Raw genomic sequence first — 12721 nt, forward strand, 5'->3', positions numbered from 1 at the left:
TGTTGACATGATGGACAGAAGGGAGTCCATCCAGAGGGACCTTGACAGGCTGGAGAGATGCAAACTGCAGCAAGGACAAGTGCAGGATCCTGCACATGGGTCAGGGCAATCCCAAGCACAGAGGCTGAGTAGAGAATGAGTTGAGAACAGCTTGGAGGGGAAGGACTTGGAGGTGTTGGGTGAGGAGAAGCTCAATTTGAGCCAGGAATGTGGCTTCTGGCAGCCCAGAAACCAGCCCTGTCCTGGGCTGCATCCCCAGCAGGGTCAGGGAGGGGATTGTCCCCCTCTGCTCCACTCTGGGGAGACCCCCCCTAGGGTGCTGGGTCCAGTTCTGGGGTCCCCAAGCCCAGAAGGAGATGGAGCTGTTGGAGTGAGTCCAGAGGAGGCCCTGGAGATGCTGGGAGGGCTGGAGCAGCTCTGGAGCCAGGCTGAGAGAGTTGGGGTTGTTCAGGCTGGAGAAGAGAAGGCTGCAGGGAGACCTTAGAGCACCTTCCAGTGCCTGAAGGGGCTCCAGGAAAGCTGGGGAGGGACTGGGGACAAGGGCAGGGAGGGATGGGGTGAAGGAAAAAGGTTCCAGAGGGGAGATTGAGATGAGATATTGGGATGAAATTGTTGAATTTGAGGGTGCTGAGCCCCTGTGCCAGGTTTCCCAGAGAAGCTGTGGCTGCCCCATCCCTGGCAGTGTCTCAGGTCAGGTTGGATGGGGCTTGGAGCAACCTGGGCTGGTGGGAGGTGTCCCTGCCCATGGAAAGGGGGTGGAACTACATGATTTTTAAGGTCCCTTCCAACCCAAAGAATTTTGTGTTTCTGTTATTCTCTGAAGTTATCCTCAGAGGTGAAGATGCAGATATTCAGTAACATTTAAAAATTCCTCCTCACTCTACAGCTCCCAATACCTGGCAACACTTTCCTTCAGTGTGGTGCTTTCCAAGGGTTTCCAGTCCCACTTATCCCATTCTTCATTTCAATATGATTCAAGTGAAGCCCAAACCCAAAGCAGAATGCGCAAGGGATTGGATGTCTGCATTTTATGCCACACTGGGGACTTTATTGGAAAAGCACTGAAATTTCTTTCTCTTCTTGCTCACACTAATAAAATAAACTTGGACACAAAACTAGGTAAAAAATTTTCATAGCAGATATTTTTAGAGTCTGATTTTGAAATGAGCAGCTAATAGAAACTTCAGATATTGAACCCTGATAATTTCCAGTCTCTCTATGCAGGTGTCAGGCCAGATCCTCCCAAAATTTGGTTGCATATCTGAATTTTAGAAGGAAACTATTCAGGCAGTTTAAAAAAAAAAAAAAAAAAAAAAAAAAAAAAAAAAAAAAAAAGTAAACTATGAGGAACAAATCTTGGAGGTCTGTTCTTGGTGATGATATTTCAAAGACCTCAAAGGCAAACTGTGAGATAACAGGGAAAATGATGGCCCTTTAATTTCTGATTTAATCAAACAGCTTTTATTTACATGATCTATGAGTTAACTCTACCATATCAAAACTGACAGACTGTCCAAGTTACTTTCATCCCTAATTACTGAAATGAAATAAGCACCTCTGCTGAATGATTTGTATTTTTTTCCTGTCACCATAATAAGGACACCCAGCCTTATCTTTTCATCAGATCCACATCCTGTTGGTGAATAATGTTTGATCATAACAGCCAACCTCATTTTTGTAATGGTCTCTTTCACTGAAGCTCAGAAACCATATATTTCTCTTTTCTTTTCTTTTCTTTTCTTTTCTTTTCTTTTCTTTTCTTTTCTTTTCTTTTCTTTTCTTTTCTTTTCTTTCCTTTTCTTTCCTTTTCTTTCCTTTTCTTTTCTTTTCTTTTCTTTTCTTTTCTTTTCTTTTCTTTTCTTTTCTTTTCTTTTCTTTTCTTTTCTTTTCTTTTCTTTTCTTTTCTTTTCTTTTCTTTTCTTTTCTTTTCTTTTCTTTTCTTTTCTTTTCTTTTCTTTTTTCTTTTCTTTTCTTTTCTTTTCTTTTCTTTTCTCTTCTTTTCTCTTCTTTTCTTTTCTTTTCTTTTCTTTTCTTTTCTTTTCTTTTTTCTTTTCTTTTCTTTTCTTTTCTTTTCTTTTCTTTTCTTTTCTTTTCTTTTCTTTTCTTTTCTTTTCTTTTCTTTTCTTTTCTTTTCTTTTCTTTTCTTTTCTCTTCTTTTCTTTTCTTTTCTTTTCTTTTCTCTTTTCTTTTCTTTTCTTTTCTTTTCTTTTCTTTTCTCTTTCTTTTCTTTTCTTTTCTTTTCTTTTCTTTTCTTTTCTTCTCTTTCTCTTCTCTTCTCTTCTCTTCTCTTCTCTTCTCTTCTCTTCTCTTCTCTTCTCTTCTCTTCTCTTCTCTTCTCTTCTCTTCTCTTCTCTTCTCTTCTCTTCTCTTCCTCTTCCTTTCCTTTCCTTTCCTTTCCTTTCCTTTCCTTTCCTTTCCTTTCCTTTCCTTTCCTTTCCTTTCCTTTCCTTTCCTTTCCTTTCCTTTGTGGGTGTGTGGGATTGTGGGTTGATATATTTTTCTCAAAATCAGCATATATTGATGTTGGTTTATTTACTAGAAATTACTTTGGAACAGGCTGTCCAGGGGGGTGGGAGAGGGCACCATCCCTGGGGGTGTTGAGAAGATGGGGAGATGAAGAGCTACAGTGGATGGTTTAGTGGTTAGGAGGTTGTAGGGTGGACAGATGGATTGGATGATCCTAAGATTTTTTTTTTCTGATCCTGATGATTCCATGATTTTCAAGATCAGATAAAACGAGTGAGTCACAGAAGAATTGGGGATTTTTTGGCTGAGTTGGCAGCAGCTCCTCACAGGACTCTTAAGGAGTTAGAGACTTATTTGCTTTGGAAAAGACCTTTCAGATCATCAAGTCCAATGTTTAACCCAGCACAGCCAAATCCACCACTAAACCATGGCCTTTAGCAGCAGATTTACACAGTGCTGAAATCCCTCCAGGGATGGGGACTCCAGGGCTATTAAAGGGGAAAAAAAAATCATTAGGAAAATTAGAACTCTTACAACATCTTGTGTTATTCTGTAAAAAATCCAGTCACATACTTTCACAAAAATAGCAATGTTTTTGGTATCACCTATCCTCACCCAAATGGAAAATCAAGAGTTATCCATATTTAAAGCCTTACTTTCAGATGGGGTTTGTTTCCCCCAACAAAAACAATGATTTGAGGAAACAGAAAACATCCATCAGGTGATTTATTTTTTTTTTTCTTATCCAACCAGAAATGCAACCCATGTTTTCAGTAAGGATATTTCATTGGCAGAGTGGTGGATGGATCTCTTTTTTTATTTTTTGTGTAGAAATTTTACACGCAGCAGTGTGGGGAAGTACAAATATAATTGGCTTTTGATCAATTGGTATAAACCCTCAGTTTTATGAAACATATAAAATAAAAACTAGTTAATGTTCTTTTATGGCTCTAAAATGTATCACAGGTGAAACTGCACTTAAATAATAAGAATTTTCCTCTCAAAATGCAATTATTAGGTTTTGACCATACAGTGAGATAATGTGTCCATAATGTGAACCACATGGCACAGCACTCTCTGGCTTCATCCACGGAGGGAAGAATAATCTTGGCTTGACATAGATGAAATGTGTTTTTCTTTATGTGTTTTTCTTTATGTGCTAACATGAAATGGAAAGCTAAAATGGAGGAAAAAAAAAAAAAAAAAAAGAAAAAAAGAAAAAAAAAAAAAAACCCAAGAAAAAAAACCAACCAAACATGAAAAGGTGGGAAGAGAAGATTTGGTATAGAAGAAGTATAAAGCTGATTTAAACGGATAGGAGGGACAGAGAGCAGAAATGTTCCACAAATTCATGGAAAAACTAAAAAGAAAATCTGAAGACAAAAGAGTAACTCTGTCACAGTGTTATAAGCATAACTGAAAGGTTGGAGACCTTCATAGAAGATTTTCCCTTTCAAGAGGATTCTTCCACATTTTCCTTTTACCAGGACTCCCAGAGATGCCATTTCCAGAGCAAAGACACATTAGAAGATGACTCAGATGAAAAATATACATCAGGTAAATGTGAAATACTCAGCAAGAAAAGAAATGTCACACTCTGGAGGTTTTCTCTTGGACCAGAAACCCCCAGAGGACTCTGCTGGAAGAGCAGATTCTGGTTGCAGAAATGGTACCTGAACCTTACAGGGAGTCATTTACATCCCTGCTCACCACTGACCCACCAGAGATCCCTTTCTGGAAAATCAGGTCACCAACCCAGAGTAAAAGCTAAAAAGGGAAATGGGAAGAGCCAAGTTATTAACTTCATGTATATTCAGAGCTTGAAATAATTTCCCCTTGACATTTTGAAAGCACACATCCCAGCTCGTGTTTGGCTGCATTTCTGAGATGAATATTACTGATGGAACAAATTTCAGAGCCCCCTGAAAGCAGCACAGGTTTTACCACCCAGTGAAAGAGCTGCTAAGCCAAACCCTACTCTAGAGCTCCAAAACACTGATGCTGATGGTGCATCCCACCAATTCCTGCATCCCAGTAAATTGCTGGTGCATCCCAGACAATGACTGAACCCCTCAAATGTGTTGGGACAGGCCCAGCCATCCAAACACATCTTCCATTCTAGTTGCCTGTAGCAAACAAGAAACAGTCATAAAATACCATAGAATCCCAGACTGCTTTGGGTTGGAAGGGACCTTCAAGATCACCCAGCTCCAACCCTTCCCCCTCATCCCATCCCTCCCTGCCCTTGTCCCCAGTCCCTCCCCAGCTTTCCTGGAGCCCCTTCAGGCACTGGAAGGTGCTCTAAGGTCTCCCTGCAGCCTTCTCTTCTCCAGCCTGAACAACCCCAACTCTCTCAGCCTGGCTCCAGAGCTGCTCCAGCCCTCCCAGCATCTCCAGGGCCTCCTCTGGACTCACTCCAGCAGCTCCATCTCCTTCTGGGCTTGGGGACCCCAGAACTGGACCCAGCACCCCAGGGGGGTCTCCCCAGAGTGGAGCAGAGGGGGACAATCCCCTCCCTGACCCTGCTGGGGATGCAGCCCAGGACAGGGATGGTTTCTGGGCTGCCAGCACAGAAAGTTTTGTGTCTACAGGGCTTCTGTAGTTGGTAAAGGGATAGGAAATATGGTCTCTGGCCACCTTACAGATCACTTAACTTTTAAGTAGAGATAATAACCTTGCTTATGCTCTGATGATTTTAGAACTGGACATGGTGCTCCAGAATTGTTCTTAAGAATGGCAGGGATTGGTGGAAGGATGCAATGCAGATTCTACAGCTCTCAGGTCATCTCTTAAATTATTAGAATAGACTTGAACTCAAAGTCTTCACTTAGCTGGTTCAAATACCAGGGAATCGAACCTCAGGTAAAATTTTTTATTTCAGTTTTTTTATTTCCTCATTTCACTGACAGACTTTGTGCCAGTAAAGAAAGCAGAACAAACTAGGCAATTTCTTGATCCGTATGGCTGTAATGTGAAGGACTTTCATTCCTAGATCTGGAGCTGGATTTTTTGAAGAAGTCGTGTGTCAGGGTTTAACACTGCCTGGCAATTAAACCAAATAACAGATGCTCTGTATTAAGCCTCCTCGCCTCCCTGATAAAGAAAGGAGAGAGAATAAGGGAGAGAGACTGATGGGTTGGAAAATAAACTACACAGCTGTAATGAAACATATGATAAATAGGAAAATGATAGGAAAAAATTTAATGATAAATATGAAAAATTACTAAATATATACAGATATACAAGAAAATTGATCCCATGTTCCTCCCCCCTCCCCCCAATAACTCTCACATCACCACTGAGGCTGCAGGGCAGCCCTGGGAAAGTCCAGGCTGGACTCCTGGGGTCAGCAGCAGTTGGGAGCTGGAGGCAGGAACACACAGATCCAGGCTGGCATGGATCAGGAGCACAGGCAGAGGAAGGGATGGAATCCTCCCCGGATGTCAATTTGCAAATGAAGAGAAAACTTTTTCTCCCAGTTCCATCATTGCAAGTACAGCTTGGAGTCTGTATGGAGTGCTGGGGACCACTGCTTCCCTCCCTCATAACAACTCAAAAACCACAACAGAAAGGATCAAAGATGAGTAAAAATCTGTCTTCTGTGCTGGAAGAATAGGATAAGAAACCATGGAGTCATGGAACCATCATTACTGGAAAGGACCTTCAAGACCAACACATGCAACCATTGGTCCTACATCACCATAACCACTAAATCATCTCCTGAAGTGCCACATCTACCCAACATTTTTTTAATAGCACCAGGGATGGTGACTCCACCTGGGCAACCTGTTCCAATGCTTCTCTACTCTTTCAGTGAAAAAAGTTTTTGCTAATATCCAATCTGGACTGCCCATGGCACAGCTTGAACCCATTTCCTCTTCTCCTATCACTGGTCCCTGGGGAGAAGTGGCCAACACCCACCTCACCACAGCCTCCTTTCAAGGAGTTGTAGAGCAATAAGGTCTCCTCTAAGCCTTTCCTCATAAGATGTCTTCTCCAGACCCCTAACCAGCCAGGCTGCCCTTCTCTACACCCTCTCCAGAACCTGTGTCATTCCCATATTGTGGTGCCCAAAACTGCCCACTGTACTTGAGATGCAGCCTCACCAGGGCTGAGTACAAGGGTAAGATCACCCCCCTGGTCCTGCTGTTAGGGTCATATTGTTCCTGATACAGGCCAGGATGGTGTTGACCTTCTTGGCAACCTTGGCAGACTGTTGGCTCATGTTCAGCATCCCAGGTCCCTCTTTTCTGGGCAGCTCTCTCCAGCCTCCACTCCTCCCCAAGGAGTTTCATGGAGCTGCAGGAATTCCATTCTTGAAACAGGAGGCTCAGGTCTGTTCTGATGTGGTTACAAGCTCACAGTCACACAGGACTGAGGAGTTTCTGCTGTGACCCTTCACCACAGCAGCATCAGGCGTTTGAATTCTTATATATTCCTCACCCCAAACAAGAGAGGGTACAGTCACCCACCCCAACCTACAGACACCCTGCAAACACCCCGCCTATCCAGCAGCCACCCCTCTTGTTGCTTTCCTGATTCTACCTCTGGTGCTGTGACCAACAAAGCTTCCCAAAGTTGTGCTGACACAGCAATAATCTGGAAATATCCCCCCCAGAGGAGCCTATCGATTGTCAGCTGTGGGTGGGTTATACAAGGGATCTATCTTAATTACCAGAAACTATCTCCTTGGAATGACCAGCAATGTAGCAAAAATGATGCACAAGGAGATCCATTAGTCTCAGGGAAAGGTCAATCCAATAGGATGTATGTTTGCATTCAGGTCAAGTGATGGCTAGTCCATCACCAGGCTCCATTCTCACTGCCCTGTCAGCTCTGTAATGGCTTCACCTCTCCTCCCTACCTCTCACCTCCCTCTCCCTGGTGCCAGACTGATAACAGGAATTAGGGCAGCTGGAGGTAACAGGGCCCAGCTGTATTATCACAGATGATAAACAGTGTCAAAGACAATTAGGGGAGCAGGAGAGAGAGGAGGGACCTTTCCAACCCATACTTTGCTTTCTGTGATGTGGGAGGAGAACACCTGGCCCATCCTCAGAGAACCATTTTGGTTGGAAAAGATCTTTAAAGATCAAGCCCAACCCTTACCCAGACACTGTCAAGACCACCACTAAATGATGGCCCTCAGCACCACGTCCACACAGGTTTTAAATCCCTTCAGGGATGCTTACTCCACCCTTCCCTGGCCTGTAATGAGAGCAGAAAAGTAGAGTTGGAAGGAGGAAACCAGATTTGATGTCTCTTCCTCTGTGAAATGCTTTCTCTCCTTTGGGAGCATCTCTGGTTTGCTAGAAAGCCATCTCTGAAGAGGTACCTTGGAGCAGGACAGGGAGACTCGGATAGGATGGACCCCACGCAGGATTTGGGAAGGAGTTGGTTGCTGATGGAGACAGGAATTTACCTCCACTGCTCATATTTCATTCTGGCACCACGTGGCAGGAAGATATTATAGCCTGGCAGAGGTGTTTGCCAGAAATTTGCTGCTCCAGAAGAGAACCTAAAGCAGAGGGATGGGCAAGGGGGTAACAAGAGTGCTCCAGAGCCTCACCTACCTCTCCCAGGCAACCCAGGAGGGTTGGTCTCCTCCATCAGGACCTGCAAGAACAAAGCTGAACACTCACCTGTCCACCCAGGTCTCAGACACTAAGGAAAGTTTATGCAACCACTGCATGATGTCCACAGGTGGTGGGAATAATTCAGCTTCTGGCCCCCATCCTACAGACTGTGGGCAAACTGAGTTTATGAGCTTGCATATTAATTAAGCTTCTTATGCATTAAATAAGTTCATAACTTGTCTGCGTTTGTGTGGATTTCTCCACAGAATGTATCTTGCACCCTAGCCCTTCTAGCTAGGTCCAAAATGTGATTTTCTGGACAGTAGGAACTCTGAATACCCTGGGATTGCAGATCTGGCTGCTGCACCAGATCCAAACTGAAAATAACAAAAAATACAGATTGAGACACACAGAAACAGAACTAGGACTGAATAAATGTCCACATTTCTCAGGGCTAATCTAACATTTTAGATTAGGCTGGAGTGGAAAAGCCAGTGAAGGTCAGCTGAGCATCACCCTCCTGTGATGCCACCTTTGAGCTCCTTCCTTGCTATGGACAACAACCCAGAGAGGTGGGAGATGCCCCATCCCTGGAACCATCCCAGGACAGGTTGGATGGGGCTCTGAGCAACCTGATCCAGTTGGAGATGTCCCTGCTGACTGCAGGGTTTGGACTGGATGACCTTGAAAGATCCTTCCTAACCCAAACCATTCTGTGATTTTATGATCTTCAGAGTCACTCCGCTTTTTTTACCCACCTTCCTCACCTGACATTAGTATTTCATGAAAAAAAAAATAAAATATATATATATACATATTACTCAGTCTGGAGTTCAAAGCCAAAAGGACTTTGCCAAAGTGTTTTCTTCCCACTTCTGCTTCCCAGCTCTTCCCATCACATCCCTCCTGAACGTTTCAGTACCCAGCACAGAAACTCTTTTGAGGTAACCAGCGTGGGTGTGCTGTGACACTCTTAATGATGGCCTCATCTGGAACTGCTTTATTAATATTTATTAAGTGATCACTAGCTGCAGGTACATTCTTTAATAACTTATTTATAAAGCATGCTATAAAAGACATTAAAAATACATTCTTTAACAGATAACGTCATAACAGGAGGCTGTAAAGCAAACTATAAAAGGGAAATGGTGGCTGTACCTGAGCTGAAAACACACTGGGGGTGAGGAAAAAGTAGGGAGAGGGGAAGGGAAACTGTACCCAACGTGCCTGAAAACCAGCAGAACCTTTGGGTGGAGCAGAGGATCCACTCAGGTGACATTTGGCAGGGTGACCACAGAACACTGGAATAGTTTGACCCATGGCTATGGGCCAGCAGATAGGAATGTGCAGTTGATGCAAAAATATTCCCAGGCCAGGTGGGAAAAGGCTTCTCGTGGGTGAGGATGGGACCAGTGTCACTCCTCCCCGATGCCTGCAGCCCCCCACACCTCTTCTCTCTTTGCTTTTCTTCTTCCCTCTTCTCTTGACTCTTCCCTTCCTCATTTCTCCCCCTTTTCCCTCCCTCTTGTCTTCCTGCACCTTTTTCCACCTCCTTTACAGGTTGTCAATGACAACATCATTAGAATATCATCAGAATATTGAACTTTTAAGTGCTTTTAAGAATGGGATCCATACTCACAGCTCCCAGGGATTCTAGAGAAGGAGGATAGATCATCCTCCAAACCCACTCACAAAAAAGGCTTGGTCCTTGGTGGTCCCATAAATCCACTGTCCCTTCCATGCCTCTGGAAGGAGATCAAATGGCCACCATCTTTCCTCCTAACTAATTCTTCTTTGATGTCCTCCCTTTGGAGCAAGGAAAAGGCCATTTTTTTTATTTTTTTTTTTTTTTTTTTAAATCCCTAGGAAAATCCAGCTATCTATCAGCTTGGGATTTCCAGTTGAGCAGTTCCCACCAGAGCCAAAAGGGGGGAAAAAGAGCAAAATGAGCATATCCTAAGGGTCAGATCACAGGAGCTGGAAGCAGGAAAATCCTGCCCACCACAAAGAGTCCTGGATCCAGCCCTCTACCCTTTCCCCACTTCATACCCTTCCAGGGTACCTGCTGCTCACCAGGTACAACTCTCCTTATGCTCCTGCACACCCTGCTGAGAGAGAAAAAAACCACAAACCATCATTAGTAACCACATTAAATTGTTTAATACTTCTTTTGGACAAGGGGAAAAGTTGGCAAGACTGAAAACACACAATTTTTAACTTTGCTTTGCAAAATGTTCACGAACAAGCTTCTGTTTTTCACAAAAAAAGCAGTGATTTTGGAGGTGTGCACCAAGAGAAGTCAAAAAAGATGGCAGATGACCTGCCTACCCCCAGCTCAGCCCAGATTTCCAGCCCTGAGGGGTTCCCAGGAAATCCAGAAACTTAAAAAATGGAGGAAGGAAAAAATATTTACTGAGAAATGTTAAAAAATATGTATTATAAAAAAGCAAAATTTGGTGCCAAAGAGAACCTGGAGCTAACCTGGCCAGGATGTTATCTGCCCTAAAAAAATTTTTTCACCTATTTTTCACCTAAGATTACAAGGGCTTTCCATGTTTTGTGGAATCAGCCTCAATCCAGGACTGTGTGGCCTCTTCAATCCCTCCTTGAGGGTGAGCTGAAACCTCTCTCCCAGCATTTTCTTCTTCCCTCTCCTTCCTCCCTCCCTCCCTCCCCCCCCCCTTTCTTCCTCCTGCGGCAAGCTAAAATGGCAAGACTAATTTCATTTCTTTTCCTTTAGTTTGTCTATCTGTGACAACCCTTTTTATGCATTTAATTCATTCTCAATTTCTCATAATCAGGAGAAAGGTGTCCCCTAAGGTTAGGAGAGAGCTTGTCAAAAAGTCGGTGTAAATTTGCAGAGGTAATCACCAGTCTATCTCCCTTCCCCACTGCCCGTGGAACTATTAACTAATATCACTGCCTAATCTTTTTTGTACTTATTTTTTTTTCTGTTTTTTTTTTTTTTTTTTTTTTTTTCCTGTGAGAAACTAGTGTTATAAACACCCCTACTGTCAAAACTTGTCATCCTCATTACCTCAAGGCGGGCTCCATCTCAGTTATTCTAATTTCATAGTTTCTCGAATTTACAGCCGCTGGAAATTGAGTACAAAATCCATTATCATTTGTATATTTTAATTATGCAAATGAGGCAGCTCAGCTGCTCTGGCCGGGACCTGCAGGGATGCCTAACTTCAGTCTGGGTGATTACAATTTATCCAGTCGAGTCACTTTAATTGTAACAAGCTAATTACATTGTTCCATTTGGCTTTAACAAAAGAAAAGGAGACGGAGAGCGCTTAATGGGCAAAGGACTCGCTGCATCCCCCCGGAGAGCAGGCTGGGGATGGGGGGGCTGGGGTCCCACACACCTGCAGAGGGGACAGGGGGGGTTTTGGGGAGGGAGGTGTCCACCCTGAGAGAGGAATGGCTGGATGTTATCCCAGGAGAAAAGTTGGGAGGGGATGCTCGTGGTGCTTGGAGGGCAAAGCATCCCCGATAGCTGAGGGATGCGGGAGGAGGGGGTGAGGGTGCTGGGGATGCTGGAGGAGGGGGTGAGGGTGATGGGGATGCTGGAGGAGGGGGTGAGGGTGCTCCAGCACCCCAAACACCCCCAAAAGCTCTCAGAGAGGGAGTGTAACAGAGACACACCTCAGTCAGGGTCTCAAGGGCTATTGGTAGAGTCCCGAGGTATCAACTCTTTATCTCTGCTGTAGCAAATATTACCTGAAGCCACAGGCATTTCATTCAGGTAGGAAAAAAAAATAGAAGAAAAAAAGAAAAAAGAAGAAGAAAAAAGAAAGCAAAGGAGGGGGGGAAAAAGAAAAAGAAAAGGAGAAAGAAAAAGAAAAGGGAAAAGAAAAGGAGAAAGAAAGATAAAAATAAAATTAAAAAGAAGAAAAAAAAAAGAAAGGAAAAGAAAAAGAAAAGGAGAAAGAAAAAGAAAAGATAAAAACAAAAATAAAATTGAAAAGAAGAAAAAAAGAAAAAGGAAAAGAAAAAAAAAGAAAAAGAAAAAGAAAAAGGAAAAGGAAAAGAAAAAAGAAAAGGAAAAGAAAAAGAAAAAGAAAAAGAAAAAGGAAAAGAAAAAGAAAGAGAAAAAGAAAAAGAAAAAGGAAAAGGAAAAGAAAAAGAAAAAGAAAAAGAAAAAGAAAAAGAAAAAGAAAAAGAAAAAGAAAAAGAAAAAGAAAAAGAAAAAGAAAAAGAAAAAGAAAAAGAAAAAGAAAAAGAAAAAGAAAAAGAAAAAGAAAAAGAAAAAGAAAGAGAAAGAGAAAGAGAAAAAGAAAAAGAAAAAGAAAAGGAAAAGGAAAAGGAAGAAGAAAAGGAAAAGGAAGAAGAAAAAGAAAAGAAAAAGAAAAAGAAAAAGAAGAAGAAAAAGAAGAAGAAAAAGAAAAAAAAAGAGAAAAAGAAAAAGAAAAAGAAAAAGAAAAAGAAAAAGAAAAAGAAAAAGAAAAAGAAAAAGAAAAAGAAAAAGAAAAAGAAAAAGAAAAAGAAAAAGAAAAAGAAAAAGAAAAAGAAAAAGAAAAAGAAAAAGAAAAAGAAAAAGAAAAAAGAAAAAAGAAAAGCAGTAAAGAAATAAAACCTTATCACCTCCAGCAGCCCAGATCAGCAATTACTTTCTCAGACCCACAACAAATGCTCAGTACCTAAATTAAATACCCAGGAGAGATGTAAAATGG

Source organism: Heliangelus exortis, chromosome Z (assembly GCF_036169615.1).
Source record: "Heliangelus exortis chromosome Z, bHelExo1.hap1, whole genome shotgun sequence".
Lineage (NCBI taxonomy): Eukaryota > Metazoa > Chordata > Aves > Apodiformes > Trochilidae > Heliangelus > Heliangelus exortis.